The sequence below is a fragment of the Panthera tigris genome, chromosome F3, assembly GCF_018350195.1.
Source record: "Panthera tigris isolate Pti1 chromosome F3, P.tigris_Pti1_mat1.1, whole genome shotgun sequence".
Classification (NCBI taxonomy): domain Eukaryota; kingdom Metazoa; phylum Chordata; class Mammalia; order Carnivora; family Felidae; genus Panthera; species Panthera tigris.
Window position 1 is genome coordinate 63,665,654 of NC_056678.1, and position 12,814 is coordinate 63,678,467.

Genomic DNA, 12,814 nt, shown 5'->3' on the forward strand with positions numbered 1-12,814 from the left:
TATTTTTGTGCAGGTGGCCCCAGGGACTCCAGTGGGGGTTGAAAATATGGGCGTGGGGAGAGTCAGTGAGGCAGTGAGCCCTGCAGCTGACGTGATGTGAAAGACTCTGAAGCCTCAGAAGAGGAAGAAAATTCTTGGCCGGATCTAATAAAAATCAAGAAAATGAAATGTGTTTAGATGGACCTCCACTCCTAACACTCCCTAAAACAGAGTCCCGGGGTTAGATAGGTCTTTAAGGGGCTTCTAAACCAACCACAAAGATCTTTCCCTCTCTTTGGCATCCTTTCGACTTAACTGCCCTTGCCACAGTGTCATGACTGGATAGAGACCCTCCTCTGTACCGTCTGCATCAACTCACGAGATCTCAATATGGGAAACGAGATGGCCTCTGAAGATGTGGGGCGAAGCTATCGTATTCTCCGCACTTAAATTCCTACGACGGTCTCTGGGAAATTTTACTCCCTCGAAGCCTAATCAATGAACTAGTTAGTGGGGAAAAGCCACCCCGGGCCTTGCGATGCGCTTATGAAGACCGAAATCCAGTTCACGGAGGGAGCCCTGCCACCAAGATCATCCCAGAACCCTCACGGGGAACTGGGACAAGTCCCTGCCTTCACCCCATCCCAACACCAGTTAGACTGCTGCCATTCCCAGCTGCACCTGGCTTGTCACTAGTGGGCTGGTGTTTCTTTTTTCTTTTTTTTTTTTTTTTTTTTATTGAGTAGGTAAAAATATTTATAAAGATGTGAAGGTCTAAAGACTAATGATGCAATATGCAGTTTTGTGCCCTCACTCAGTGGAAGAAATGAATATTGCCATTATCCATGAAGTACGGTGTGGGTCCCTTCTGATGACACTTCCTGCCCCATGATCATCACCCACAATCCTGATGGTGTATCTGTCACTCCCTTTATTTTATCGTTGCAATAACTTTGTACTTTTGAACCTTTAATAAATAGAATCACATTATGTTGATTGTTCTGAGACTTGCTTTCTTCTTTTTTTTTTCTTGTGAATTTCTTTTATTAGCCTTTTGCTGGGCTTGGACAAGAGGTCCTTAATTCCTTATCTGCCATTCTTCAGGTCAGGTGTGTGTGTGTGTGTGTGTGTGTGTGTGTGTGTGTGAGTGAGTGTATGTGTATAGGATGTTAAACAGGATTTTTTAAGAGTAGTTTTAGATTCACAACAAAATTGAGGGGAAGGTGCAGAGGGTACCCCTGTGTCCCCGGCCCACGCACAGACTCCCTCATTAGCAACATTCTCCCAAGAGTGGTACATCAGTTACAGTTGATGAACCTACATTGGTATATTACCATCACTCAAAATCCATAGTTGACATTAGGGTTTACTCTTGGGGTTATGCATTCTATAGGTTTGGACAAATGTGTAATGACTTATATCCATTATTATAGTATCATACAGAGTATTTTCACTGCTCTAACCACCTTCTGTGTTCTGTCTATTCATCCTAAACCCTGGTAACCACTGGTCTTTTTATACTGTCTCCATAATTTTGCCTTTTCCAGAATGTCAGAGTTGGACTTCTACAGCGTGTAACCTTTCAGATTGGCTTCTTTCACTTAGCATTGTGTTTTTGGGTTTCCTCCATGTCTCTTTCTGGCTGGATCGTGCAAATATTTTTAGCCCCAAATAAAATAAATAAAACTGTGATGGACATTCCTGTACAGGTTGTCACATGCACACTGGCTTTCTTAATTCCTTAATTAGTCAATTATTTATAGTGAGATATCATTGGCATATAGCATATTAGTTTCAGGTGTACAACACAATAATTAAATATTTGCATATATCACAGAATAATCACCACCTTAAGTCTAATTAACATCCATCACCACACATAGTTACAAATTTTTTCTTCTGGTGACGAGAACTTTTAAGATCTACTCTCTTAGCCACTTTCAAATATACAATCCAGCATTATTAGCTCTAGTTACCACGCTGTAGTTCTTTTTTTTTTTTAATGTTTTATTTATTTTTGAGAGAGAGAGAGAGAGAGAGACAAACAGAGTGTGAGTGGGGGAGGGGCAGAGAGAGACAGAAACACAGAATCCTAAACAGGCTCCAGGCTCTGAGTTGTCAGCACAGAGCCCGCCGCGGGGCTCAAACTCACAAACTGTGAGATCATGACCTGAGCCCAAATCAGACATTTAACCAACTGAGCCACCCAGGCGCCCCCACCATGCTCTCATTCTATCCCCAGGACTTAGTAGCTTTCGTTTGTATTGAGTAATTAGGAGTAGACTGGCTGGCTCATGAGGTGTAGGTGTATGTTTAACATTTTTATTTCTGAATTTTTACTCTTCTATGTAAGTAAAAAGTAAAAACGCGTGTATTTGTGTAATTTGCATAATTTTTTTATTGTCGTAAAATACGCCATCTTGATAAAATCGACCATCTTAACTATTTTTAAGTATACAGTCCAGTGGTATTAAATACGTTCATCCATCCCCGTAAGGCTTTCATCTTGTGAAGCTGAAACTCTGTCCCCATTAAACAAGAACTCTTCATCTTCCCAGTAGAAGGGCGATCACCTTTCGACCTTCTGTCTCCGTAATCCTGACTACTCTAAGTACCTCACATCAGTAGAATCACTTCTTTTCTGTTGGTTTTTCTGAGCGTAGCCATCCTAATGGGTGGGAGGCAGTATCTTATTATAGTTTTGATTTGCATTTCCCTAATGATTAGTGATATTGAGCATCTTTTTATGTGCTTATTGCCCATTTGTTTATCTTCTTTAGAAAAATGTCTATTCAGGGGCTCTTGGGGGGGGGGGTGGCTCAGTCGGTTGAGCATCCAACTTCAGCTCAGGCTATCATCTCACAGTTTGTGAGTTCCAGCCCTGCATTGGGCTCGCTGCCGTCAGCTCAAAGCCCAATTCGGATCCTTTGTCCCCCCACCCCCCGCCCCTGCCCCTCCCCACTTACACGAACTCTCTGTCTCTCAAAAATAAATAAGCATAACAAAATAAAAAGAAATGTCTATTCAAATTCTGTGCCCATTTTAAAATCTGATTTTTCTTTGTTGAGTTTTAAGAGTTCTCTGTATGTTCTGGACATTAACGCCTCATCAGATTTATGACTTGCAAATGTTTTCACTCATTCTGGGGGGTGTCTTTTCATTATGTGGATGTTTTTTGATGCACAAAATTTTTAGCTTTTAGAAAGTCCAACTTGTCTATTTTCCTTTTGTTGCTGGTAACTTTGGTGTCACACCCAAGAAATCAATGCTAAGTTCAATGCCATAAAACTTCTGCGCTATGTTTTTTTCTAAGCGTTTTATAATTTCAAGTCTATATGTTTAACTATTTAAGAAACCGTCAAACTGTTTTTTCAAAGTCACCGGGCCATTTTACAATCCTACCAGCAGTGTAGGAGAATTCCACTGTTTGTTCATTTCTTATAAAAGAAAGAAGAAATAAAGGGAGGGAGGGAGAGGAGGAGGAGGAAAAGGGAAGGAAGGAGGAAAAAAAGGAGGAAGGGAGAAAAGGAGGGAGGCAGGGGGAGGGGAACAAAAAGAATACTCTCAGGACTATTTCAGATTGTGCAGATAGAAGCTGGAAGTGTCCAGATAAGCCAGACATCAACTGACATGCCCAGATGCGTGTTTTTTTGTTTGTGTTTTTTTAATGTTTCTTTATTTATTTTAAGAGAGTGAGAGGCAGAGGGGGAGGGAGAGAGAATCCCAAGCAGGGTCCATGCTCAGCCCCACAAGGGACTCGATCTCACAACCGTGAGATCATGACCTGAGCCGAAATCAAGAGTCAGACGCTCAACCGACTGAGCCACCCATGCACCCCACAGGCATAGAGTTTAGAACATACATTCAGAAACCAAGCACAAGGATGCTCTGAGCCTCCCATGCACCAAGCCTCTCGCTCGATTGTTTCCCTCTCAGGGAGTGGTTCCAGTTCCTCAAGCAAGCCGATCCCTTGTCCCCAGGACACTAGAAGTATGAGAAACTCATTCTGCTGCCAGGTGGGCCTCAGTTTCATGAGGAAAACACACATCTTCCTGGAAGATCGTGTCCTGAGCTTTTCCTTTAACTTGACTGCCGGCAGCAAAGGAAAGAATCAAGGCTATTTCACGGAGGATAGTGCCCTGAGCTTTTTTCTCCTGGAGAAATTAATACTGTTTGAGGTTCTTGGGCCACAGAGGATTAAAAAAATACGTATGCGTGTATTTTTTTCTTACTCCTTTTGTGATGGGTCTGCAGGCTGATCCAGCAAAACAGAGGAATTCTGAGCTGACTCCTTTCATGATGGGTCTGCAGATTCATCCAACAAAACAGAGGAATTCTGAGCTGCCTAGAGGTGCATCACAGAAGCAGGCCGGCTCCTGCTGGGGCCCAAGATGACAGTCTACCTCCCTTCTCTTGGTCGCTTTATTTGGGCCTGTCTTCAGTTCTCAGTTGCTCTGTGTATTGGTTCATGAAATGTGTTAGTTGAAATACATCTCTCAATTTCTTTGTTGAAGTAATAATTCTAGCAGAACCACAGGCTTTCCCCCCACAACACACACACACATGAAAAAAACTCAAGGGTCAATAGAGCAATTTTACAAGTATTTACTCTGTGCAGGAATACAGAGATGTCAATTACCACATTACTGCCCAGGCAACAAAGTAAAAAATAAGATAACCAGGTAGAATTATGGGTTTCCTTTTGAAGGGTCATTTTCGCCGAACATGGCCATCTTTCAAGAAGTTCTTCCACAAGCCCCCCCTTAGTCACATTTTACTTCCATAACTAGAATTTAAGTAAAAATTTGCAAAAGAAAAAAAAATTAAAAACTTGATTAAAAGAAAAAGCAAAAAAAAAAAAAGTTTTACTTCCAAAGACAGGTTGATATTAACAGAAGAAGTTGGTAAACAATTAGGAATATTCACACAAGTCTCTTTTTCCGCTCAAGATAACAGGATTGATATTCCCATAAGAAGTCTTTACTTCGACACCTTCTCGAGTTGGATTCTTTGGGCCAGGTTTATGATACAGAAGGATCATGCTCCCTCTATTGATTCAGAAGAGAAGGGACATTTATTTCATCTCTTTTAAGGCTCCTTTTAATAGTTATGAAACCTTGCATTTTTTTTTAAGGTTAAAGCCTGCAATTTTGTTTGTTATCACTGTAAGCAAAAAGAAGGCTTACAAAACTCTGTTTTACTGGCAGAAATGATGTAGAAATGATTAAGATTTTTCTTCACCCAGCTAGTAATCTTATTATTGTGAATCTAAATTCTGGTTCAGACATCTCACTTGTATCTGTGTTGACCAAATCTCTGGCTGTCATTCTTTCCTGTTCTTTCTTTTGGGGTGAATTGTTTCGTTTCATCATTCTGAAGGAGGAAAAGGAATGAATAAAGTAAAAAAAAATTTTAAGAATTAAAAGCAACACAAAAAAATCAAATAAAAGATGCTAGATCCTAGATGTCTTTTGGTCTGGTTGTTGAAAGAAGCTTGATAGAGAAAAAAGGGAAAGAAAAGAAAAGGGGGAAATAAAGGGGAAAAAAGGAAAATGATTGAAAATTGGAAAAAAATGAATACAATCAAATGAAATGAAAATCGAATTTTAAAAAAATCACAATAAAGTAAAAAATATAGTTGAAAAAATTAAAGGAAATTTTTTTTTATAAAGACGGAAAATAAAAATAAAATTTTTCCCTTTCTGCTAAGTTCTGTAGTACAAGTTGTGCAGATTGCTTGTGTTAATCCCCAGGTCAGTTTTCTAGGTGTGCAAGATGGTTTGGTGTCGATCTGGTCACTTTCAGGGATGAGAGATAAAAACAAAAGACAAAAAAAACCCTTCCATGCTATTCCAGATTTTTCTTAATAATATAACAACATAAGGCACATAGGATATCAAGCTTCCAAATGTTATTTGCAATGATACATGCTAATTGTAGAAAGTGAAGAAAATACAGAAAAATAAAATAAAGGAATAAAAATCATTTGTATTTCTTTTACCTAGAGACTTTTCCTATTGATAGTTTGGTTAATTTTCTTCTTAGGTGTTCCCCCCACCCAACAAGCTCAGGAATATAGACCATGATTAATCTTATGTACTGGTAAAAAACATAAGATTAAAAATGTATACTAAAAATATAAAGCTCTAATATATATGTATATATATATATATATGTACACATACACACACACACACACACACACACATATATAGCTCTAGATGTCTAAAGTAGGGAATATAGAATACAGGCACTCTTCCTTATTCTCCTACTAAATACAACTAAAAATTCTGCACATTACATATAAAAATAAGATCTTTAAAACCTTTTAAAAGAAGGGGAGCTTGGGCGGCTCAGTCTGTGAAGTGTCTGACTCTTGATTTCAGCTCAGGTCACGATCCCAGGATGGTGGCATGGAGCCCTGTGTCAGGCTTCATACTCTGTGAGCTCTGTGGGATTCTCTCTCTCTCTCCTTTCTGCCCCTCCCTCCCCCTTCTCTCTCTAAAATAAATACATACATACATAAATAAATAAATAAATAGAAGAAAGCAAACCAGCTAGGGATCTTGGAACCCAAGGAACAAACGAAGGTAAGTTCCCTGGATTTTTTTTTTTTTTGGCTTAAAATTGTTTTTTACACTTATTTATTTCTGAGAGAGAGTGGTAGAGTGCAAGCAGGGGAGGGGCAGAGAGGGAGACACAGAATCCCAAGCAGGCTCCAGGCTCTGAGCTGTCAGCACAGAGCCTGATGTGGGACTTGAACTCACCAACTGCAGGATCATGATCTGAGCCGAAGTTGGACGCTTTAAACTGAGCCATCCAGGCCCCCCTCTTTTTGCTTTATATATGCCAGACTCGGAGCTGAAAAAGCCAGCAACCCAGAAATGCAATGGCACGGTGGTGGGGGGGAGGGGGGACCCCCAGCAAAAGTCTGCTCTCTTTAGCCAAAGGACTGGGAAAGGAACAGTTTAACATGACAGAAAACATTTAGACAATAAATGTTCCACTTCAGCAACATCACAGGAAAAAACTATGGCCCCACCACTACCCACAAAAGCATTAGAAAACTGGGGCCCCTGGCCGGTTCAGCCAGAAGAGCATGTGACTCTTCCTCTCAGGGTGGTGAGCTTGAACCCCATGTTAGGTGTAGAGATTACAAAACACAGACTTAAAGAACAAAAGCAAAAACATTGTAGAAAGCATCAGTAGACTTCGGAGCAGAGGAAATTACCACGGACCGAGAGGGACATTACGTATTAATAAAATGATCAACCCATAAAAGACATCTCACATGTATATGGACCAAACAACAGAGCTGCAAAACACGTGGAACAAAAACGATAGACTAGGAAAGTTGACAGATCCACAGTTACAGGTGGAGTCTTCACCAGTCCTCTCAACAACTGTAAAAGCAACTGGATAGAAAATCAACAAAGATATGGAAGAAGGTACCACACCATCAACCAACAAGACCTAACCAATGCTTGTAGAATACTCCACTCAGTAAGAGGAGAACACACATTCTCTGTAAGTGTCCACAGAGTATATACTAAAATAGACCATAGCCTGGGCCCAAAAAACTACTCAACAAATTTTCAAATTTAAAACCATACAGGGGCACCTGGGTGGCTCAGCTGGTTGATCGTCTGACTCTTGATTTCGACTCAGGTCATGATCCCAAGGTCGTGGGATCAAGCTCCGCATCGGGCTCTGCGCTGAGCATAGAGCCTACTCGGGATTCTCTCTCTTTCTCTCTGTCCGTCTCCACTGCTCGTGTGATCTCTCTCTCTCTTTAAAATAAAATTAACAACAAAGTTAAAAACATACAGAATGTGTTTTCCAGTCACAATGGAATCAAACTAGAAATCAATAAAAGAGAACAGAAAAATCTCTACACAGTTGGAAACGAAGCAACATACTTCCAAATAGCCCATGAGTCGACAAAATTTTAAAAAAGATACACTGAACTGAATGAAAATGAAGATACAATATATCAAAATTTGTGGGACATGGCTAAAGCAGAGTTGAGAGGGAAATGTAAATTTTTATTAACATTTATTTATTTTTTGAGAGAGAGCAACAGAGCATGAGCAGGGGAGGGGCAGAGAGAGAGGGAGTCACAGAATCCAAAGCAGGCTCCAGGCTCTGAGCCGTCAGCACAGAGCCCGATGTGGGGCTCAAACCCACAAACCACAAGACCATGACCTGAGCCAAAGTCAGATGCTTAACTGACTGAGCCCCCCAGGCACCCCTGACAAGGAAATATATAGCAGTAACTGCATGTATTAGAAAACAGAAAAATCTTAAACCAATAGTCTAAGCTCCCTAAAAAAAGAATAGTAAAGTAAATCCAAACAAGAAGAAAAAAGGAAGCACAAAGATAAGAGCAGAAAAACAATGAAACTGAAAACGGAAAAGCAATAGAGAAAATCAATGAAAGTAAGAAATGAGAAAATCAGTCTTTCTTGAAAAGATTAGTACAATGGACAAACCTCTAGCAAGACTGGAAAAGAAGAACTGGAGGAAGAAGACATACATTGCCAGTATCTAGGCGCAGCTGAGGATATCACTACACAAAGTGCAGATGTCAAGAAGACAATAAGGAAAAACTATAAATAATTTAATACATAGAAATGTGACAACTTAGGTAAAATGGGCCAATTCCTTGAAAAGTCCGCCCTATAATTATAAAGGAAATTGAATTCATGACTTTAAAACTCCCCCAAAAGAAATCTCTAGGCCCAGATAGTTTTCTTGGAGACTTCTACCAAAAATTTAAAAAATTAACCTCAGGGGCACCTGGGTGGCTCAGTTGGTTGAGCGTCCAACTTTGGCTCAGGTCATGATCTGACTTTCATTGGGTATGTGGAAATCATAAATTGATGGGTTTAATTTATTTGACTCACATAGTTACAGAAATGTATGTAACGAGGTGTTTGATGAAGTCTTAAGCCATCTCGTTGTATAAACCATAGTATAAACATAATTTATAGCATAAGTTATATGTATATTATGTGTAGTATAAACTATAAATTAAACTCTGTCAAAATTATGCTTTTTGCAAAAATAAAAGACGAGAAATAAGGAATTTTTAATTCAAGCGGACACAGGAGTACAGTAAACAGAGAATACATTAGTGGGGTAAATATCTTAGATGGTTTCAAAAATATATATATTCCTTGGTATTTAAAAATATAAAAGTATTAGAAACAAGAAAGGGGATATTATTAAGACTAAAAATTAAGACTAAAAAAGAAGAGACTATAGTGTGCAAGCTAGAAGAAACAAGACAGAAGACTTGATCAAAATATCAAAAGTTAATTCTGCGAAAGCCATAGGCCTTTGACTAGTCTGATTAAGATCAACTGAAGTATGAGGATGTCTAGGGGCACCTGGGTGACTCAGTGAAGCATCTGACTTTGGCTTAAGTCATGATCTCATGGTTTGTCAGTTCGAGCTCTGCTGTGCTGACAGCTCAGAGCCTGCAGCCTGCTTTGGATTCTGTGTCTCCCTCTCTCTCTGCCCCACCCCTGCTTGCACTTTGTCTCTCTCTCTCAAAAAAAAAAAAAAATTGAATAAATGTTCAAAAAAATTTTTTTAAGTATGAAGATATCTCTCATATTCAACCATTAAACAACAATGTTTTGTTTAATATCTATGAAGTAAAGTGATGACCACTAATCTTGGTCCTGTTGTTATAGAAAATTGGGTTGTAGGGAATCGAGTTTATTTCCCTAATGAGGAACATACCAATGAGAAGCAAGATGATTTTCCTGAAAGGTTCAGGAATAGGAGGAATTAGGTACAACACAATATATAGATCAGGAATGATTTTGAAAATAAAAGGCTAGCTGGAAAGTCTACACAAGGAGAAATTAGACACTTAGAGCCTCTCTTCCATCCAAGGAGGGGTGGGTGTTTCCAGGAGACTAATTTTTCCCCCACCAAAGTTAAACGCTCAAGAGAAATTAAACCCACTAGCAAGTGCAGATGAACTCAGGTGAGCTCAATAGGTCGACAGCTGGGGCATCATTGGCACCTGGCATACCACCCAGACACTCTTTTTCTTTGCCCTGGCAAAGGTGCTTCAGCCAAGCAAGGAAGTAAATGAAAAAAAAAAAAAAAAAGGAAGACATAAGATTCAGGAAAAAAAGAGGTTTAACACAAAAGACAGATGCAGGGAAGTCCCAGGACAGCAGCATGGCAGGGGGCCTAGAGATAAGACAATCCAAATTAGTGTCAAAGACCCGTGGATCCCAGGGGACACTTTTTGCTGATGAAAATCAAATAAAGAAAGAAAGAAAGAAAGAAAGAAAGAAAGAAAGAAAGAAGAAAAAGAAACCAAAAAACTTCTTGGTGCTTTTACCCATGTGGGAAACAGTATTAAGTGGCTTCAGAATGTTTTTCAAAACTTTGGGGGAAAGCTAATAATAGGCACATAGAAAACTAACCAAATGACAAAAATGAAGCAGCTATTATCTCTAGAGAGGAAAAGATTGTTCGGGAAGGGAAACGTAATCAGCGAACACTGTGTGTCTCAGTAACGAGCAGCAGCCATAAATTGTGATAAAGCTGCATTGGAGCGGTGGCTAAGGAAAGAGGGAAGTTACTAATGATGGTTTAAGAGCAATCTTCATATTGTATGGTAGGAGTTCAAATGGATAATATCTAATGTTGAAAAAAATCAAGAAATAGCAGCATATTACATACCGAGGTAAAGTAACGGAAGACACAGCTAAAATTGTTGAAAATTATTATTATTTAATTGCCTCTGGGGAACAGGGCTGAGGGGTGTGAGGAAAGGGCCAATAAACAGCTATCTTCTTACATGCGTTGCATTCTATTATACAATTCAAATCGTGTGTGTGTTCCTTTAACTGAAAAAAAAAATCATTTAAAAATGAAAGAAAGCAAAAAAGAAAAAATAGAAAATAAAAATGAAAGAAAGTGCTGTCTTCCCACATACATTTAAAGATATTTCCATGGGAAAAAAATCACATAGGCCACATCACCGTGCAGCGAAAGTGGAAAATAACAACAAAGGAGATAATGCTTATTCCTCTTGGAAAGAAAACCACAAAGAAAATAAAACAGGCTTCTATATCAACCGTGAGTTAAGAAGGGAGTGAAACTGAAGCTATAGATTATTTAGAAATAAGGAACAAAGACAGGAATACATACAAAAGTCTAATGAATGTGGCCAAGATAACAATAAGAGGAAAAGTGATAGCCTTTGTGAGTTTGTGTAAAAACATAAGCTTAGGGGCACCGGGGTGGCTCAGTAGGTTAAACATCTGACTTCGGCTCAGGTCATGACTTCATTTGTGAGTTGGAGCCCTGAATCGAGCTCTCTGCTGTCAGCACAGGGGTTGCTTGAGATTCCCTTGCCCCCCCCCCCGCCCGCCCCGCCTCCGCCCCTGCACTGCACTCTCTCTCTCTCTGAAAAACAAATAGACATTAAAAAAAAGAGAAGTTTAGAAATAAATGAATAATGAGGTAAATCTAAAGTGGAGGAAGGAAATAATGCATGAGGAAATAAAAGACAAAGACCTGATCGATAAGACAAAATCTATGACAGGACTAAGAAGACAGACGAACCTTTGGCAAGTGTGATTAAAACAGATAGAGTGGTCAAGGGGGTTGCCTCCCCAACAGTCATTCCACCTCAGAATGGGTAAGCTGAGGAAGTTATGGTGGCCAATCTCATTCCCCTTTCTAGTGATTGACTTAGAAATGGGCAGGTTACCCCGTCCTGACCAATATGATACGGCAAGATCGCTGGACAAAGTTTCAACACTCAAGAAAGAGACATGTAGAAGAGGTACTTGGTCCCTTTCTTTCTCTATATTTCGGGTCTGATGCTCGGAGCTGCTAGAATCATCTTGCTGCTAGCCCAAGGGCCATGCCCAGAGAATTGCAGAAAACTGGGTCCAGAGTCATGTACTGGAGACATCCTGTCTCTAGACTTTTTGTTGTGTGAGATAATACATTTCCTCACTGTTTAAGCCAATTTGAATCATGCTTTCCTGTTATTTCCAGCTGAAATCATCTTGCTGATAAAAGAAAGAGAGCTCCAAAGCAAGGTATGAGAGGGGGAACGATTTATGTGGACAGACACATAAATTATTACCAAAAAATAGAAGAAAATGTGTACAGCCGCATACCTGTAAAATGGATGATTCTTCAAACTTGACTCCAAAGGAGATAGAAAAGCCTGATGAGACCAATAATAACAAGGAACAAAAGTTTGTCAAAGATGTATCCCAAAAAAGGGTATCGAGTCCATGTGATATTATAGGAGAAATCTATCAAACCTAAATTGCCTATCCTAAGGGGAAGATGACTGACCTTAGAAAGTACAAGAAACAGGGCAGGTTCGAGGATGTAGGAAGTTGGTCTCATCCAGGCAGCGTCACTGGGATGAATGAACCTCACCTGCCTTCCGTCATGGTCTAATCTGTTCCAGATTTACTTTTTTTTTGATGTTTATTTATTTTTGAGAGAGAGAGAGAGAGAGAGAGAGAGAATCCCAAGCAGTCTCCAAGCTCTAAGCTGTCAGCACAGAGCCCAACGAGGGGCTCAAACCCACAAACCGTGAGATCATGACCTGAGCCCAAGTCGGGTGCTTCACCCACTGAGCCACCCAGGCCCCCCTAATCTCCAGATTTAACTTCCAGGGAGACGGCACCTGCTCGACCCACTGGCGTGCATGCTGTCCTCTGGGATCCAATAGGTATACAGTGAGCCTACCTATCCATATGGACTGACAGAGGCAGCAGAATCGTGCCAAAGCAAAATCATCTGTTACGAAAATTGGGGGGAAATTCATGCTAGG